Source organism: Cydia fagiglandana, chromosome 23, assembly GCF_963556715.1.
Source record: "Cydia fagiglandana chromosome 23, ilCydFagi1.1, whole genome shotgun sequence".
NCBI classification, from domain to species: domain Eukaryota; kingdom Metazoa; phylum Arthropoda; class Insecta; order Lepidoptera; family Tortricidae; genus Cydia; species Cydia fagiglandana.
The window spans coordinates 1,774,700-1,795,578 of NC_085954.1; the positions used below are offsets into that span (position 1 = coordinate 1,774,700).

The 20,879-nt window shown below is 38.7% G+C and overlaps 1 pseudogene; it reads right to left on the reverse strand.

The window, feature by feature from the left end:
- Positions 1 to 2,852: 2,852 nt before the first annotated feature.
- LOC134675940 (proton-coupled amino acid transporter-like protein pathetic) lies at positions 2,853 to 20,662 on the reverse strand (annotated as a pseudogene).
- Between the last annotated feature and the right edge of the window lie 217 nt (positions 20,663 to 20,879).

Consider the following 20,879-nt stretch of genomic DNA (forward strand, 5'->3'; position numbering starts at 1 on the left):
ACATACATTCTAAAATAACCAGACACACACGCGCGTAAACACACAGAAACACACACATATTCTAAAAATCAGACACAGAATACTCACACACGCGCGCGTACACACACATCACAGTTTCATCTTTCTTTAAAATTAATTTTAATATTGTTAATATGCATATAAAATGTCTAACATTGTAACATTACCTACGCTTGTAATTGGGAAGGAACTGGCTCTTGAGACACAGGGAAACCTACTTTGAGAGCCAGGAACCAATGTTATGTAACAACTCAAAGTTGCAATAAAGATTATTTTATTTTATTTTATTTTATAGTAAAAAATAGTTGTGAATATCTTGTATATTTTTATTACAATATTAGTCAAGATAATGAAATATAGCTGGTCAAGCAAATCTTGTCACTAAAAAAAGGCGCGAAATTCAAATTTTCTATGGAACGATATCCCTTCGCGCCTACATTTTTAAATTTGCCGCCTCTTTCTACTGACAAGATCCGATTGACCAGCTGTAGGTATTTTTACTTAATAAGATATTTTAATTTCACGTAATGTCCGCATATAATTTATATATGTGCACGGTAAACAAACAAATGAATGATAAGAAAAGACAGACAGTGTTACTGAGCGGGAGGTGGGGCGAGGGGCGAGGTATAGGTAGGCTATGATAGGCTCTCGAGCGCCGCGCCGGCGACGGACGGACCAGCGCGGCGTATCTATGAATTTCGCGCCTTTTTAACTAGATTTTACTATTACAATGCAAGCTACACACAGAAATTTCTTACTTTCCATATATACGCTGCATATATTATTTTATAGTAATAGACTTATTTTTACAGACTCTAATTCAATATTAGATCTTATAGGACTAAAAACGCATATTAATTCTAAAGCATATATCTTATTCTTCTAGCTTTTTAGCTTGCCTATTAACTTATAAATTTAGATATGTTGTTGTGGATTTATTAAACTTTAATTAAATATCGACAAAATAATAAGCTAATTGTAGTTTGACAAAGAAGCACGTTAAAAAAAATTCTAATAATTTTACATTATAAAGCGTCATACATATTATAAACAATGGAACTTAAACATTGCACTTTAATTCAATATTAAAAAATCATTACTAAAAATATATAAATACCTAATTTATATCTAACGCTCGTTCTAACTTTTCATCATATATAGCATATATGCTTAAAAATATGTCCTATATCAGATAAGTATCACTTTTTCAACTTTAGAATTATCAAAACTTTTCGTGCAAAAATCCGGTCCCACTATTGAGCTACTATTAGGCCAAGCAATAAGAAGTTATAGAGGGAAATGCTAGGAACACAATTTTTGACTCCGTAGCTTTGTTTGGACTAGTTAGGAGGTGAACATATCAAAAGTCCCCGGCCGTAGCCCCGGTGCTGGGGGGTAGAGGGGGAAAGAAGGTCTCATTTTTCGGTTTTTCACTTATATCTTGGAAACTTTGCGTCTTAACGACATGACTACTAAGACAAACCAAAAGCTGATAAAATTTGTTACAAGTTTTATTCAGTCAAGTTTTTCGATATCTTTCATAGTTTTTGAGATTTCCGCTCTTGAAAGTTTATTTAAGGCTTTCAATTTTATCTTGATATCTTCATTAGTGAAGCTCTTAGGCCGTGTTTGGTATCATTTTCGTATAAGTCGGGGGTGCTGAATTCATTTTTGGTATCACATTGACACCATTCCTAAGAAAAAACATGTAAACTTTAAACAAATATCTTTTTTTTTAATTCCTCTTCACGCTTAAACCGCTCAACCGATTTAATTGAAATTTGGTGTACAGATATTTCGAGTCCCAAGACAGGACATAAGATACTTTTTATCTCAATAATCATCCTTTAAAGTTGTGAAATGGAGTATGGGGGGAATTCAATTTCGTCGACGAAACTGTATTCCTGAGGTTAATACTGCTTAAGGTAAGGTTTGAAGTCATGTTTGGTATCATTTTCATCTAAATCACAGATGTATACCACCCCAAATTTCATCTAAACCGGTTCAGCGGTTATTGACTCTCCATACAAACTTCCACCCCACTTTTCACACCCTCAAAAGATGTTTTTGGTTATAAAAACTATCTTATGTCCTTTGTCGAGACTGAAACTATTTCTATACCAAATTTCAACGAAATTGGTTCAGCTGTTTAAGCGTGAAGACGGATTTAAAAAAATATGTTTTTTTAAATTTTGGTTTTACTTCGAAATAGTGTCAATGTGATACCATAAATGAATTCAGCACCCCCGATTTATACGAAAATGATACCAAACATGGCCTAACAGCTTCACTGATGTAGATATCAAGATAAAATTAAAATCCCTAAATAAACTTTCAAGAGCGGGTACTTATCTCAAAAACTATTCAAGATATCGAAAAACTTGACTGGATAAAACTTGTAACTAATTTTATCAGCTTTCGGTTTGTCTTAGTAGTCATGTCGCTAAGACGCAAAGTTTCCAAGATATCAATGAAAAACCGAAAAATTCGACCTTCTTACCCCCCTCTACCCCCCAGCACCGGGGCTACAGCCGGGGACTTTTGATATGTTCACCTCCTAACTAGTCCAAACAAAGTTACGGAGTCAAAAATTGTGTTCCTAGCATTTCCCTCTACAACGTTTTTTAAGCATTCATTTCCTGACCTATATATTGACTACATTTTGAGTTATTTCTTGTTATAATTAGCCAATTTTATGTCACAATTTGCCGCCACTAATTTTTTGCCGCCCTATGTCCGGGACTACTGGGCCTTAGTGTAAATCCGCCACTGGGCCTTACTTTCTCTTCCATTTAAATTAAATTAAAAAACTCAGAATATTTTTTATTTATTTAATTATCTACTATCCATAAGTTTTATCGTTCTACAATATACACGAGACGATTGCTCCTATGCATACAACGCCACCGAAAACCATGATGAAGATATTTCTAAAGCAGCTCCACCTAAAAATAAAACAATATTATAGAAAATAGATTATGTGTAGCTGCAGTCACCAGCAATAATAATACACAACGAAGGCTGCAAAAATATCTGACACGATCTTATTTGTATGTAGAGCCATAAGAGCGTGCCACATATTATTGCGGCCTTCGAAGAGTAACATATACCGTCAAATGGGATAAATGGGAAGGAGGGGTAATATTAGACAAAGGAAATATTCCCCAATTCATTTAAATAATATGTGGCTAACAGCAGTGTACAGTCAGCAGCAGAAGTTGCTAAGCGGTCGAGGTGTTCAAAATTACCTTGACACGGCGTCGCGTCTAGATCATTTTGAACACTTGGCCGGCTTAGCAACTTCTGCTGCTGACTGTACCTATAGATGGTCAAACAAATCTTGTCAATAGAAAAAGGCGCGAAATTCAAATTTTCTATAAAACGATATCCCTTCGCGCTAGGGCATGCAGTACCGGTCCCGGTACCAAGAATTTCATTTCCCGGTTCTGGGCAGGGCCGGAACCGGGATTCCCGGTTCTTCCCGGTTCTCAAGGCATCTTTTGATTACTTTTAAGAATTTTTTTCTGTTAGCGTACAATCTTTATGAATGACTTATTTTCATATAAATAATTGCATAAGAATTAATAAATGACTTATTTTACTATAAACAAAGACTTAATTGGCGTTCCTATTTTACGAAATTAACCGGCACACATTGCCTCCGCCTGGGCCGAGCCACACGGCCGTAGCGTAGTCGATGCACTATTCATATAGCCGTCATCGGCACGGCCTGCCTGCACGAATGCCTACTTTACTAGGTTAGTTTGTCGGGTTATTTGGGTCCCCCGTTTCATAGCACCATTATTAAATGTTATACAATGTCCCGAGCTAAAGTACTAAAACATTACTACTAGTGAAATGGGAATAAATGGTCATATGATGAGAACCGGGAAGTACCGGTACCGGATCTTCAGTACCGGTTCTTCTGACACCATAAAATTCCCGGGAATTCCCGGGAGCATGCCCTACTTCGCGCCTACATCTGTCAAATTTACCGCCTATTTTCTACTGGCAAGATCTGCTGTGAGCTATACTTTTGAAATACTTGAATCAGGATTTAACAGTCTTGGATACAATTTTTAACATGCTAAAGTAGTTCATAAGCCCGCTCCACACTCGTCCGCGAATCGCGGCTTATTGTTGCTCACGAGTGTGAGCGGGCTATAGAAAAAAAGCAAATTCCGTTAGTCATTTCCTCACGGGCACACAACTTAAATGGTTACGAGAGATAATGGCTCCTCTACACGATGGGCCAACGCCGGCCACTCCAAGGGACGCAGCCATGCGGTACAATGAGATGAGATGAAATATCACTTGCTCCCTCTAACGCATCAATGCGTACCGTTATCAGTTTAAAATGCCTTGAAACTGTTACTGATTCGAAAGAGTTATTATTTAGATGATAAGGGCTGGTAAATACCTTTTATATTTTGACATGCATGCTCTCATCATTTGTATGCCGTAAGGCGCCACAGACAAATAAATAAATTTATATTTGTATTTGCGTCCCTTGGAGTGTCCGGCGTTGGCCCATCGTGTAGAGGAGCCATAATATTATGAATAAATGGTACGAACGTCATTTGTCCATCAGTCGGCGGATTAGGGACGGATATGGTTCTATAGTCTCTCCATGAGACCAAACTGTCTATGATTGCAGGAAAGATGAAGCACACCCAACTGCAGATCACTGCGCCAAGCTAAAAATAAATGGGTATAATAAGACCCTCCAGCCGCCCAGAGACCTATAAAAAGGTGTCCTGTTCCATTCTAATTTGAAGTTTGTGTTAACAAAATAAAATTTCATTTTGCTTGGCAAGGTTTGACGTATGGGCGGCTAGAGGATACAGAGGGGCTACCGCAAAAAATGAAATTCGCAAATTGCGGGGATCTTTCTCTTTTATTCCAATGAAGGCGTAACTAGAGTGACAGAGAAAAATGCCCGCAATTTGCGAACTTCGATTTTCGCGGTTATAGCCCAGGAACACAACAAAATTCGGAACAGTAGATTGTGGCACAAGGGAGCAAAATGAAATATTTACGCCGTGATTGTACATGGAATCCTGAGCGTACCTAGCGAGGGATCAAAGTGTTAACGCCCAGTATGGAAATACATAATTTTGCAACCATGTAATACCACCGATGAGAAAATTATTGTTTCTATCTGTTATTTAAGCTAAAAAAATTGTATGCACGTAATCGACTATATAAAGAAATTGTACCTACCTAATCGATTATAGGCACCCTAGTCATTAAAACGTTGCAGAACAGAAAAGTGCCACTTTGGTCCCTCCTAGCAGGAAAGTAAAAGCCCTTTTCCGAATAGGTGATGTGAAAAAATAAGTAAGGCGGACTTACAAAGCTCATCATGAGATTAATATCGGGACACGCAAGCGATACACATGAAATCAGAATTACATTTATGGCTTTGTAGAAGCGTTCCCAGACATCACGTTTTCTGAAAAATATGACGGGTATACCGTAAAACTGATTAATAATGATGTCAGGTAAGTCCGATGTGGAGAAAACCGTCTGTCAGGTAAGACCGACCGTCTACAAGCTCTTTTATCGCTTCTAACTCTTGCGTTTGTACACACTCCACGAAGAAGAAGGTCGGTAGAAAAGAAGAGGCGAAGTTTGTCGTTTCTGACTGTCTGAACGAAGTGCGTATACAAAATACGTGACCTTTGACGAGACTTTGTTGTATGTCGGTCTTCCCAAGCAAACATTTAATATAATCATATATATAAAATTGAAAAACCAGAACGGGATAAAAAACCGGGCAAGTGCGAGTCGGACTCGCGCACGAAGGGTTCCGTACCATAATGCAAAAAAAAAACAAAAAAAAGCAAAAAGAAAACGGTCACCCATCCAAGTACTGACCCCTCCCGACGTTGCTTAACTTTGGTCAAAAATCACGTTTGTTGTGGGAGCCCCATTTAAATCTTTATTTTATTCTGTTTTTAGTATTTGTTGTTATAGCGGCAACAGAAATACATCATCTGTGAAAATTTCAACTGTCTAGCTATCACGGTTCGTGAGATACAGCCTGGTGACAGACGGACGGAGATGGCGCCTTACAAATATCTAAAAAGTTTTTGACACGTATCTCGTTTAATATAATAAGTATGATGTATCTACTATTGTGTGCCCTTACAGGGAGTCATGGATTGTCCTTTTAAATTGTAACACCTTATTATGTAGGTACAGTCGCCATCAGATATATCGGAGCGGCCAAGGTGCTCACAAATATCTGAGCACGCCTGTATTGTCAAGGAGATAGAGTGCTTGTTCAGATATTGTGAACACCTTGGCCGCTCCGATATATCTGATGGCGAATGTACAGGACAATGCAATATTGAATAAAGGACTAAATGACTAATATGGTCTTCACTTCACCACATTGATCTAATTCTAAATTCAACGAAAACTCCACGTACAAGATACAATTTGTAATAAAAGTGAAATGTCGATTACCTTCTGTGTCTTTTCCCAATGTAATACCAGATTATTCTAAAGGATAGCCAGCAATGCAGAGCAAAGATGGCCGACATCATTATGGCTAGGATAAACTGCAAAACCACGGTCGATCTGAAATAGTTATTTGCTTTGCAAGGGGGCAAAGTTGTTGTTTAACTCTTCGTGATGATATTGACAACCGAGCAAGCGATAGATTCCAAAATTGAAGGAGAAGCGTAGCGCGTGGTTCGAAAAGTGGGATATTGAGCGCTGCCCGTTCAAGGCACGCGTGTTAAACAAACTTTTCTGCCGAGTGAAGAACAAAATTGTTCACCACACCAACGCCATGAAAATGCTAAGTTTTTTAAAATCAAATTCAAATATACCTACGCTTTTAAATATTTATTATTTAAAAACATTTAATTTAGGTACTTAATTTAATTCTACCAGCTAACATGAAATAATATCTTTGCCACACTTGTGCATAACATACAACTTTTGCATAAATTTTCGAAGAATAAAGAGCTATTGAGGTGAAAACGAATTATCACGCCAAGTACTGTGAAAACCTAATTCTGGTTAAGAAGATTGGAGTCTTACATGAAAAGCGGCAGATGTATGGTGATGGGAGTTTCGCACTGTTCACCGTAACCCCAGTAGCCGAGCAAGCCGATGGCAGCGACCATCAACACCACCAGTGACATTCCTGGAACATAATACTTATAGGTATATAAACCGTCATCATTTTGACGACCGACTTACCTAATGGGTCCTTCGAGCTTCGAGCAACACCGGCTTCCGACATGTCGGAAGGGAGGAGCCTAAGCGACTTATGATAAGATAGTCGATGCTTAGATTTAGAATAGAATAAAATACCTACATTTATTTACGTCTCATCATGGGTGGTTACATAAGACAGATTATAAAAAGAACAGACGAACAAAGGATACGATGCGGAAGATGATGATGAAGGAAGGATGCGGGAATTGCGGAAGAAGATAACGAACCAGACTAAATTTCTGTGCATGTTTAAATAGCTTACCAAACTGCGAAACAGCAGCGAAGCGGTGCGGACTCTTCATGTTATTCTCCATTAAATTATAGACGCTATAGATGCAGGTGCCCATGAATCTCAACAAGCCATGGTTCTTCCAGGCTGGTCTTTTATCTTATCTTATCCTTACCAAATTGCGAAACAGTAGCAAAGTGGTGCGGACTTCTGACGGTAGCGTTATGGTCACGCCTTGCACGCTATATAGATGCAGGTGCCAATTCTGAACCTTAAGAAGCCGTGGTTCTTCCAGGCTGGTCTTTTTATCTTATCTTATCCTTACCAAACTGCGACACAGTAGCGAAGTGGTGCGGACTTCTCATATTATTCTCCAACGGTAGCGTTATGGTGACGCCTTGAACGCTATAGATGCAGGTGACGAGTAACCTAAAGAAGCCGTGGTTCTTCCAGGCTGGTCTTTTATCTTATCTTATCCTTACCAAACTGCGACACAGTAGCGAAGTGGTGCGGACTTCTCATATTATTCTCCAACGGTAGCGTTATGGTGACGCCTTGCACGCTATAGATGCAGGTCCCGAGGAAACGGAAGAAACCGTGGTAGTCCTTCCACGCTGGTCTCTTGTTGAGTTCCGCGATGGATGTTATGCTGTAGATTGTTGTTGCACAGGCGATGAAAGCTGGGAGAAGGTTGGATACTTATGTCCTCTAGTTGCCCAGACCCCTATAAAAAGGTCTCCTGTTCCATTAAAATTTGAACTTTGTGTTGACTAAATCAAAGTTTCATTTTGCTTGGCAAGGTTTGACGTATGGGCGGCTAGAGGATATGGAAAGGAATAAAATTATGTCTGGAGTAAGCGCTGTATCGACTAATGTGAAAATAGTTGTCAATCGCTCTCTCAGACTTCCAAGATACAGGCTCAGCCTAGTTTGGAGTCTGAATAGATATATCTCTGCACATATATACAACCTTTATGATAATAAATTATTTGTATGTATGTATTTATATTTGAAGTCCACCTGGCGCTTATTGCACCAAGTGGCAATGTATGGTCGTGCCTTACCATGAACAACTCTTCATGAGGCAACTCTTGGACTGGACTTTTGACTTTCCTTCTTGCTTGATCGCCCCTTTCTACTTCCTGGTAAGGCACGACCAATGCATTGCCACTTGGTGCAAGAGTTGCCTCTTGGACTGGACTTTTGACTTTCCTTCTTGCATTTAACTATTATCTAATTTTTTCCAAACCTTCAACTTCAACAGCCAAAGTGCTCACAAATATCTGAACACGCCTCTATTGTCGAGGCGCTTGAGTGCGTGTTCAGATATTGTGAACACCTTGGCCGCTCCGATATATCTGATGGCGACTGTACCTACGCGGGGACTTAGGAGGATAAAGAAAGTAAAAAAAAGGAAAAGAAAAAAAGAAGGAAAGAAGAAGGAAGGAAGAATATGACTTGGTTTCCAAAAAGGTCTAACGTCCTTATACCTACTGACAAACAAGCTTGCACCCAAGGCCACTGGAGCTAAGTACTTCAGGCTTCTGACCATACAAATCATGATGAGGGGAATAGTTATTATCAAGATGTACATCCGGATACCCAAGTTCTGGTTTTTCATTTCTGGGATGGCTCCTTCTAGACCCTGTAAATAAGTAAATAAATAAATAAATAAATAAATATTATAGGACCTTCTTACACAGATTGACTAAGTCCGGAAGTAAGCTCAAGAGGGCTTGTGTTGCGGGTACTCAGACAACGATATATAAAATATACAAATAGTTAAATACATAGAAAACATCCATGACTCAGGAACATATGTCTGTCATCCCACAAATAAATGCCCTTGCCGGGATTTGAACCCAGGACCATCGGCTTCATAGGCAGGGACACTACCCACTAGGCCAGACCGGTCGTCGAATAAGTAATAGTAGAATATATAACGAGCTAACTTTGAAAGTTGAATTGAAACTATTGAAAATTTAGAGTAAAATTTTTCAGAATTTCTTTTCAATGGTAATTCTCAAAATAGATTAAATTGAAAAGTCTTAAGGGGCCCACAGTTTACCAGTTCGCCGGACGTTATCAGCCTGTCAGTTGTTCGGAACTGTCAAATTTTGCGTTGAACCAGTGGCGGATTCGCCCTAAGGCACAGTAGGCCCGGGCCTAGGGCGGCAAGATATTTAGGGGCGGCAAGAAATAACTCAAAATGTAATCAATATTATGGGTGTCTTGAAAGGGGCGGCTACAGGGCCTGGGGCCTAGGGCGGCAAAGAGTGCAAATCCGCCACTGCGTTTAACTGACAGGCCGATATCGTCCGGCGGACTGGTAATCAGTGGGCCCCTTTAGTAGGTGGGTACAATATTCGTATCGTGATAGTTTGGCACTTTGAATTGTAAAATTCAATACGTTAGCGGATGTAAGTAAAATTTTTTTATACTCCTTCGTGTGTTAGACGCCATTTTGCACATATATATCTGGACGGTGCGGGCATTCGGCACACGAAGGAAAGGTGTAAATTTTACCTGTTTCAGAGTACGAGCAATGATCAGTTCGAAAATGCAACAGGTTCCACACATTTCTATGAATAAACACACGTCCACCGTGTACCTGAAAATATAAATACAATATTATGGCTCCTCTTGTGATGGGCCAGCGCCGGCCACTCCAAGGGACGCAGCCATGCGGTAGAATGAGATAGCAATATCACTTGCTCCCTCTAATGCATAAATGCGTCCCTTGGGGTGGCCGGCGTTGGCCCATCGTGTAGAGGAGCCATTATACACAACGCCGGTTTGGCCAACAACCACAATACATATCCTTTCTTCTTCTTTGTCCTCGCCTTGTCCCATTTCAGTTGGGGTCGGCTCTCCTAATCAATCTTCGCCAGGCCATTCTATCTTGGGTCGTCTATTACATATCCTTTATTATACGTTAATAAATACATATTATAGGACATGCTTACACAAATTGGCTAAGCCCCACGGTAAGCTTAAGAAGGCTTGTGTAACAACACAACAGTTGTGGGTATCTCAGACAACGATATATAGCATATATGTATAAATACTTAAATACATAGAAAACAACCATGACTCAGGAAAAAATCTGTGTCATCACTCAAATAAATGCCACCACCCACCAGGATACGTACCAGGATTCGAACCCGCGACCATCGGCTTCATAGGCAGGGTCGCCCACTAGGCCAGGCCGGTCGACAAAATGTTATAATGCTTGTGATATCTAATAAGATTGTTCAATTGCTCGTTTCTTCTCCGATAGACAGTTGTCTACTGCATCACCGTCTATTTGGTTTCCTCGATTTAAGCTTTCAATGTCTTCTTCTACCTAGCGTGATCCCGGCCTTTGCCAGGGTCCACTTTCCTACTTGCCTTTCCTGCTTTCCTTTTCCTGCTTAACTTGCCTTTGCTTTGCGCGATCCTGGGCTTTGTCTCGTGTGAGCCCGTTTACGCTCAAATCTGCTTTTACGACATCGAGCCAGTGGCGGATTTGCTGTCTTTGCCACCTGCCGCCCTACTGCCGTATTCGAACTTCAAGATATTCACTAGAGACGACACGTCCTAGATCCATTCTAGATACTTTATAGTTTAGATATCAACTAGGTCTCTTTTACAGCGAAATTCGGGCAACCAATGTCACTTCTACGTTAGATAGAGTAAGATATCTATTAGATGTGAATTGGATCTCTAAGTTATATCCTGTGAAAAACGTTCAAGAGTATCTCCAGAATCGCGCAAATGGCAAATTTGACAGGTTAGATCTTAAACATATCGTTATCATATCTTGGTGATGTCTAAAAGATATCTAATACATAGATGTCTATTTCAAAATCAGAATCAGGCCCCTAGGCCCCAAGCCCTGTGGCCGCCCCTTTCTTAGCATCTATCATATTGACTACATTTTGAGTAAGAAATAACTCAATTATCATCAGCGAATTTTTTGTCACAATTGGGTAGGTAAAGTTTTTTGAAGATAGGCAAATTATATTTTTTCCCGATAGTATTCATTATAGCGATCACGGAAATGCAGCTCTTTTATTTTTATATTATTTTATTGATTAAATATAATTTTTTAAATGATCGATATGACGTTTGTGAGGTGAAATGGCAGATTCGAGTAATTAATTCCTTTGCCGTAGTAAATGGGACGAGATAGAAAAAAAATCGATGTCAACTGTCAGTGTCATTCTTGGAAAATAACTTGCAAATAATTTGAAAATAATGGTCGGACGAAACATTTGTGTTTTCTTGTAATTGGATGTCGGTGTGATTTCTAGAATAAGTATTTTTAACGTCCCTAGCACGCTCAACACGGATATTTTGATAATGATAACGATTGCTTTCGACTACTTGGCACTGCTTCTTGGAGAACATTTTCATTAACGCCTTCACCACGACTCTTGGACTGCTACACGAGTCATTTTGGATCTCAGTATCAACACAATAGATGGAGACGATCCCGGAAACGTTCGAATGGAAAAAGAATATTACAGAGATGAACTCAAAGTGCGTCGTACCGTCTACAAGACAGTACAGACGTTACTTTCCAAATTCAGCGTATTTGAGCACACCAAAGTCTTTAACAGCGATTCGGTGCCAAGCTTTGAAGATATATTGGCCAAAATGGTAACTTATACGTTTGTGAGGACTATATAAACGTGATTGTTGTATTATACATACATAATGATTAAGATTGTAATAGTCTTATAACTAGGTCGTTATTGGCTATTATATATGGGCTCGGCAAGGTGTTCACAATATCTGAACACGCACGCCCTGATAATAGAGGCGTGTTCAGATATTTATGAGCATCCTAGCTGCACCAATATATCTGATGGCGACTGTACTTTAGAAAACTTATAATATAAATCCAAAATATTATAATATAAATCCAGTAAATTTCGTTTCGTTTTATTTTATAAATCCACAAATTATTATCCTTAAGCATTAACATTACAACAGTATATAGAATCACGCTGTGTGGCGTGCCCTTGAAGAGAGTTGAGAGGTTCAAATATGGTCAATATGGATAAGTATGTATGTCTGTAGGGTAAATGTGCTTCACGTTGGGGCCTGTTTACATATTGATTAGTGTTGATTGCGGGTTTAATACATTTGCCACTATACACAAGTAGCAAGTGTATCAACTCGCAAAAATACTACATTTTTGCTTCCATTGAGGTATACATAGTAAGCACTATTCTCAAATTATGTGAGGAAATAAAACAAATTCAATTTAGTAAAGCGTATTTAATAGGGGTAAAGTGACGCGAATACAATTAAAAAAACAACGCATATTCTTAGTTTATATTAAATTTAGATGGCTTTTTAGTTTTCACTTGGTCACAGAAATACGCTAAAAACCACTTTCAAAGTAGGTGTTTCTTGCGTTTTGGCTGTCCTTTTTGTGTCCTTCCACAGCATGAGCATGTCGTAAGTCCTGTTGTATTTGTCCCTGGACTTAGCAGGAAGCTAGTTATTCATTATTAAGTTTGCTTCTGCTTTCAAATGAGGCGCTGTGCCGTCTATTCCAGGTCGTTTTCGTCACTTGAACTCATTTTGTTTATTACGAGTATTAAAATAACAAGCGGTAACTTATTGAGTATTGCACAACGAATAAACTTTGCCGCCTTTTATCTGCATATTTTTTAAAATTATATTACCATAGATACTAAGCATACGGTACGCGCATGCGTCAATCCGCGCGCACCGCGCAGCGCCCTTTCGCGGTACTAAAGCGGTATCCAGACGGGACTGATCAAATCGGTCGATTTGATCAGAAATGAAATTGGCGTCAATCTCCAATTTTAGATTTATGGTGATATTAGAGCCATTTAAATTGAAAAAATGCCCCATAACGAAAATACTAGCCTCACAAATTGGTGTTCTTGTGTCCGCACCTCATTTTATCGGTCATTACGGCGGTTAAATTCGGCGAGCCAAATTGGCGTTTGCGTCCGTACGTCCCGATTCGATCGGGCAATTTAATCAGATTGGCGAAAAATTGACTAATCTGGATACGCCTTAAGCAACATCGAGTTCACGATAATTTGACATATAATAATAATAGATTTTTAGCATAAGTTGCATTTCATAAAACTTAACCCAAATCATTTGTAAATGTTCAAGTCAAAGATAAAGACATGTTGGTTTTAAAATTTTAATAAGTATAGACCATAACATTGTCATGATCTTGTAACATTGTTAAAATAAGAGAGTCTCCCATTTTCATTTTATTGCATTTTTTATAAAATGTCTTTAGATTCTCGGGATATCTTGGTCCTAATTCGATTGCTCTTTTTTATGGAAATAATTATATCCTTCAGATTCACAGGATGCTCGAGGCTTAGCCGAATAACACTGCAAGGAAGTATGTCATGGCTCAATGGTTCTAATTAGCCATCAGTATAATACCGCCAATGAATGTTTACATCCACCTGAAAATAAGAACAACATTCATAAAATGAGGATAACCACACAAAACTAACAGATGGTTGAAATTGTTAGAAAAAATTAGACCGATTTCTTGTTAACGAACTTAACAGCTCATGGCAATTTAATAACCTCTAGCGGCCCACCATACAAGGAAAATTGGTAGTCAAATTTGAATCAATGATAGTAAGAAATAGAGTTGAATTTGCTTTGTTTTAAAATCGAACGAAACTAAACAAAAGCAACTCTATTCCATTTCATTATGATTCAAAATTCATTGGAGGTAATTTGTACTAGTATTAGGACATTGAACCCCAAGAGGTTAATAAAAATCAAAACACAAGTGAAGAAAGTTTTATGTACCTATGTATTTCACGGATACGTACTCCTGTACGGCCATTGCTCCTCTAATTCAACGGCATTGTGCTTATCACTGTTATGATAATAATTTCAAATTTGTAGAATCTGCTCGCAATCTCGTATGAACTCGCTTATTTTTCTTGCAAAACTCTGTCCAAGGGTCAGCGTAGGGGCCGTCGTGTAGGGGTGGGGAAGAAAACGTTGTCCAATAATTTTATTATGCAGTGCCAAGTTATCGAAAGTAAATTCAATCTTTGTCCAAATACGCGCAGATGTCGTGGGGAATCAGAAGTCCGTGGGTCGTGCTGAGGTCGTCGAAAATCTCAATGATAACATTAATAGCAATTCGCAAGGTAACATGAGGCTTGTCCGTTATTTTTCGGGAATGAGATCTAAGTGACACTGACAGTTGACATCGTTTTTTTTTCTATCTCGTCCCATTTACTACGTGCAAAGGAATTACTCGGATCTGCCATTCCATCTCACAAACGTCATATCGATCATTTAAAAAATTATATTTAATCAATAAAATGAAATAAAAATAAAAGAGCTGCATTTCCGTGATCGCTATAATAAATACTATCGGAAAAAAATATAATTTGCCTATCTTCAAAAAACTTTACCTACCCAATTTGCCGCCCCTAATATCTTGCCACCCTAGGCCCGGGCCTCCTTGGCCTTAGGGCTTAGACCTAGTATTACATAGATGAGCTATACGCGCGCCTCCGTGAGGGAGAAAACATTCGCAAAGCGACAATATTAAAAACACGTTTTAACATTCCTGACAACATACCAAAAACAATCTACGTAATTCGGTCGGGTTATTTGTTGCCCACCATAAACCATACTATATTTCTGGTGGGGAACAAACAAAAAGTGAGACTGTGACAAGGACAAGCAATAATACCGCTTTCTCTGCTACTCCTACTGAAATTTCCATAAGTGCATCTGGTTCGGTCGTTTAGCCCCTCCCCCGTGTCATCTCTATATTATTGTACCTCTATGCCTTAGGGTAAATCCGCCACTGTCTACTACTACTGTCCACTAGTCAGCTTTATCCTATTTCTTACCTGAAAGCTTTACCAAACTTCCTGAGTCCCTTAGAAGGGCCAGTAGCCACGGCAGCTTCAGCTAAATCCGGATAGGAGAGCCGAGAGACTCGTATCCTGGCATACATTGTATGCACCGAGCTTACCAGCATCTATTGACAAATGGAAACGCTGAGACATCGGACGATTACTGTCTTAATTTAAGTATTACAAGCTTTTAAATTATTGAACTTAGGGCCTCTTGCGCCATCCAGGGTTAGCCACTAACTCGGGGTTAGCCGGAGTTAAAAATACAATTAAACCCTGAGTTAACACTTAACTCCGAGTTACTGGCTAACCCTGGATTGGTGCAAGTGGCCCTTAGTATGTAAGTTTGTTAGTGTGGGTCAAATCTTGGAAGCTAAATTTGACCCACTTCCCGATTTCGGATCGAGCTGAAAATTTGCATTCATATAAAAGTCGAGTGACATTGCAATAAATCTGAAATGAAATAATGAAGTTTTTCTGTCTCGATAACGTGTACTAACATTGTTATGGCAGGTGTCCGGCTGTCTTTGCAATAACCCAGTCTCATTGTCCACCCAAACATCTTCGGTCTATTGTTCACTTTTTCTACAATAGTCCCAATGCCTGCTGAGGCCGGTTCATGGGTGTCTATTGTTGCACCTGTGAACGGGTCCCAGCTGGCGTTCTACATGACATCAAAGCTCTCCAAGGGGCCTCTACGTGTTGGATCTATATCCCCACGCAACCCTATCAAAAGACGGGATTTATAGGCCAGTGAAATCCAAAATGAAGTTACTTACTAACATGATACAAGTCACAAGTATGCCGATGATAATCGTGCAGCCGAACGAGGTCCATATCCCTCCATGCATGAATGCCTCATGCATGCCGAGCATGCCAGCGCCCATGCAGCCTTTCACGAGGTGGGCAGTCGATTCTACGAGACTGCGAGAAACAATTCACAATAAGGCAGTGTCACAGAATAAATAATAATAAATATTATAAATAAGTAAATTGACTGCCACCCAAGGACCGGAAAACCCCTCTTTACGCTTAATCCTATCAATTCGGTAGCCCAATCGTTTCGGTTACCTTATCATTCGGTAACCCTATCATACGGTTACCTGATTGTAATGGTAAGCTTATTGAAACGGTAACCCTAACATTGTTAAGGGTTTTCAACAGGTTTTCATTCAGTTATGGTAACCTTTATTATCCGTTGCTTATTGGTTTGCTACATTTTTAGTACATTATTGTCGAGGCTCGGAAGCTACTTGCGGGCTGAGGATTCGTTTTAAACGGACGACCTATAATTTTATTATTACAGGACCGGAAGTATTTATTTTATTTATTTTATATATTATATATGTTATTTATTGTATTTATTTTATTTCTTATTTTTTTTTTTTTTTTTTTATTTTTTTTTTTTATTTATTTTATTTATTTTATTTTTGTTTTTTTATTTTTTTTATTTATTTTTTTGTTTTTTTTTATTACTTTATATATTTTATTTAAATTATTTATTTATTAACATTATTTATTTTGATTATTTTATTTATAATATAATAAGATTTAAAATAAGAACACACCACACGGGTAGGTATAAAGATAAGCAAAGGAACGGCAAAAAAACTTGTTTGTGCTGGAGGCTTCATAGATCGCCCATGCCAACCTCGGTTATTCAATAACAAGTTGAATTTAAGTGGGCGTAAAGATTGCAATCGTTTGAACTAGTCAAAAACCTTATAATGAGGTAACTGAATAGACTGGGTTTTTATTTCGGTTACCGGTAACAGAGGTTAACCGTATCTGATACGGTTACCGAATCAAAGTGTTACCTTATCATACGGTTACCGTTAAGGTGGGGGTTTTTACAACCGCTTCTAAAATAACCCTATGAAAAACCCCGGTTAAGGTAACCGGTTCCTGTCCCTGCTGCCACCTTTCGACAGAAGATTAAAACTGTTAGAACACCTTTTGACTTTGATCATTATTCTTTCACTGATATACTATGCAATCTTTAATATTAACGCCCTCTACTCGACACTAGGCCAAAGGTATGGTGCAATCTTTTCGAGCAATGGCGCCATAACCTTCAGCCTACTCTCGAGTAGATGGCGTTAATATTCATATTTAACAAATTAACACATATCAGTAAAAGAATAACGATCAAAGTCAAATGGCGTTCTAATAGTTTAATCGTCTGTCGAGAGATGGCAATAAATGTACTGTAGCTGCATAATTTACCATGACAGTAACTCTCTATTTCAAATTCTCTTTGATATTATTCTACCTTACGAATAAATCTTCTTCTTAGTCGTGCACTCTTGACAGAGTGGTCGTGGTCATGTCACGGTCGATTTCTGCGCCACCGCAGCTCTTGCGATCCGTCGCCATGTCGCTCTGTTTTTAGTGGAGTGGGAGCAATCGTTGACTGAATTCCCTGTGATGGACTTAATGAGGTCTGTCCATCGTGTTGGGGAGCGGCCACGAGATCTTTTGCCTTCGACTCTCCCTTGCACCACCAAGCGTTCCATGGAGTCCTCGTTACGAGTGATGTGTCCAAAGAATTTGAGAATTTTTACGAATAAATACATAATTATAAATACAAGATTTACTTAGCAGGATGTGGGTTTTGCCGCTCCCTGGTGTAATCGTACACAACAGGTCTGGTCCCGGGATACAAGGATATTGAGGAATGGCTGTCTCTCCTTGCACTTCCTCTGGCCTCCTGTTCGTGGTACTGACGTATTTCGTTTTCGAAATCGAGTGACTTGGCTGTCATCTAAATGAAAAAATGATTAGTTGAATTAGTACCAGCAGTTAGAGTAAGTATAGCGAAGAAGCGCCGGTGGCCTAGCGGTAAGAGCGTGCGACTTGCAATCTGGAGGTGGCGGTTTCAAACCCCGGCTCGTACAGTCAAGGAATTTAAATTCCGACCCATTTCGTACTTTGTCACAGTGACAATCAATATGAAAGCCGCTAGAGACCTCATACGGTTGTCACTGTGACAAAGTACGAAATGGGTCGGAATTTAAATTCCTTGACTGTACCAATGAGTTTTTCGGAACTGATGTACGAAATATCATTTGATATTTACTAGTCGCTTTTCGGTGAAGGAAAACATCGTGAGGAAAGCGGATTAATCCCAATAATGCCTAGTTTCCCCTCTGGGTTGGAAGGTCAGATGGCAGTCGCTTTCGTAAAAACTAGTGTCTACGTCAAATCATGGGATTTGTTGTCAAGCGGACCCCAGGCTCCTATGTTAGCCGTGGCAAAATGCCGGGATAACGCGAGGAAGAAGAAGAAGTTAGAGTAAGTATAGCGCCTGGAGAAAATCTAATGGCAATAATTTCGAGTATAATAATTGCTTACAAAAATCAACAGGCAATTCATTAATTTTCTCATTTCCACCTTTTCACCCTCTTTAGGGAAGACTTCCGACATAAAAACTATCCTATGTCCTTCTCCGGGACTCAAACTATTCCTATACCAAATTTAAACTAAATCCGTCCTATTATTAGTGTTCTTTTAATGTTCTTGCCGAATTTTAGACATATGAACATGTCGTATTTAAATGAGAGCGTAATTTATATTGCACGGCGGCGGTTAAGTTCTTGAGACTAATAATCTTAAGCACTGATATTAATTATTAATTTTATATCCCAGACCCTACAGTGTTAGACCATAGTTGTTGTTATTAAGATTTACCATGGATTTACCTCGTCTGAAGTTGCTTGGCTCGAACTACGGTTGACATCGGCAGAACGGTGTGGCTGAAATATTCATAAACTAGATTTATTCAGATATGACATGATACAAAGTGTTTATTCGAAAATACAGGTTACATAATATGTCACTATCCGCGCAAGCCTTCACCTGTCAAGTCAAGGTATATAACTAGACTAAATATCATTTTTTGTACGGAAAATTATAACAATTATAAAAAAAAAAATTCGTCATCCCTATAGTTCGTTTTTTAGCATTAGTAATTAAGTAAACAATCTTAATGTGTCTTTTAATTGAAAAACATATTTTAAAAATAAGTCACGCAAAATATGTAACAATTATGAATCTAATACGATCATTTATATTCATCTGCTTTCATAAGTAATAGTTATTGATCTTTAAAAAGCGTTTTTCAATTAAAAGACATGTCAAGATCGTTTACCTTCTTTAAAGTTCTTTCTAATGCTAAAAAAACGAACTATAAATGATAAGAAAATGATATATAACTTGCCCTAGTTGCTAAGAACAGGAAGAATATAGTATAAATTGGACTTGGGGAGCCGATCCTTTCACCCCCGCTTTTTGGTGGGTAGGCACGATACGATCTCGGGGCTACCGGGCCAAATCAGCTTTGTTTTACCTAAAGAACAATCGTGACAAATGCCATCGTCTGAGGTTAAAGTGCATACTGCTCCATACATTTCTGCTCATTACTTGTCATTACTAACCCTAACTATCAACCGAATGGTGTATCTAATGCCATTCAAGCAAAAGAATGCTAATATGTCTTATGGCTCCTCTTCACGTTGGGCCAACGCCAACGCCAACGAGGGATACAGCCATGCGGTAGAATGAGATAGCAATATCACTTGCTCCCTCTAACGCATAAATGCGTCCCTCGTTGGCGTTGGCGTTGGCCTAACGTGAAGAGGAGCCATTACATAAAGAGAAAAGTGGATAGCCGGCGCTTCTTCATACACTCTTCAGATTTCCAGTTTTTCTCTCGTATTAAAGTTAGGTATAGCAAGTATTTTTCGACTACTTTCATTGATGATAATAATATGGACGACCGGTCTGGCCTAGTGGGTAGTGACACTGCCTATGAAGCCCATGGTCCCGGGTTCGAATCCTGGTAAGGGCATTTATTTGTATGATGATACAGATATTTGTTCCTGAGTCATGGTTGTTTTTTATGTATTTAAATATATATATATTATATATCGTTGTCTGAGTACCCGTGGTTTTCTGTGGAGTACCCACAACACAAGCTTTCTTGAGCTTACCGTGGGGCTTAGTGAATTTGTGTAAAAAATGTCCTATAATATTTATTTATTTATTATTTATTATATGTGGTTATCTATATTACGCAACTGTTTTCTATATTTAGAAATATCGGAATAAACATATGTATTACCTCTTTTCCGCTCATTTCCTTAAAATTATCAGCGATCTGGGGTCACTTGAAAAACGGCGGCCATCCCGATCAAAGGTCCGATAATCTTGTTCGAGGATCTTATTTCTTTGGACCCTCAACTTCATATAACGTTAGAATATACATTACCTACTTTAGGTTAAAGATTTATTTATTATTATTATTATTATATGTACTTATTTGTTTATTTTGTCTCGACCTACTTGATTTTGACAGAAATGTTGACAAGGGGTATAGACACGTTATAGATAACTTTTGCCAATTGGAATTATCCGACCTCTTTCAAGTTCTTATTTAACTTAGGTACCTAAAGGCGTTTTCATACTGTTGTCCGATCCGATACTTATTGGATGTAGGCTTAGAGGAT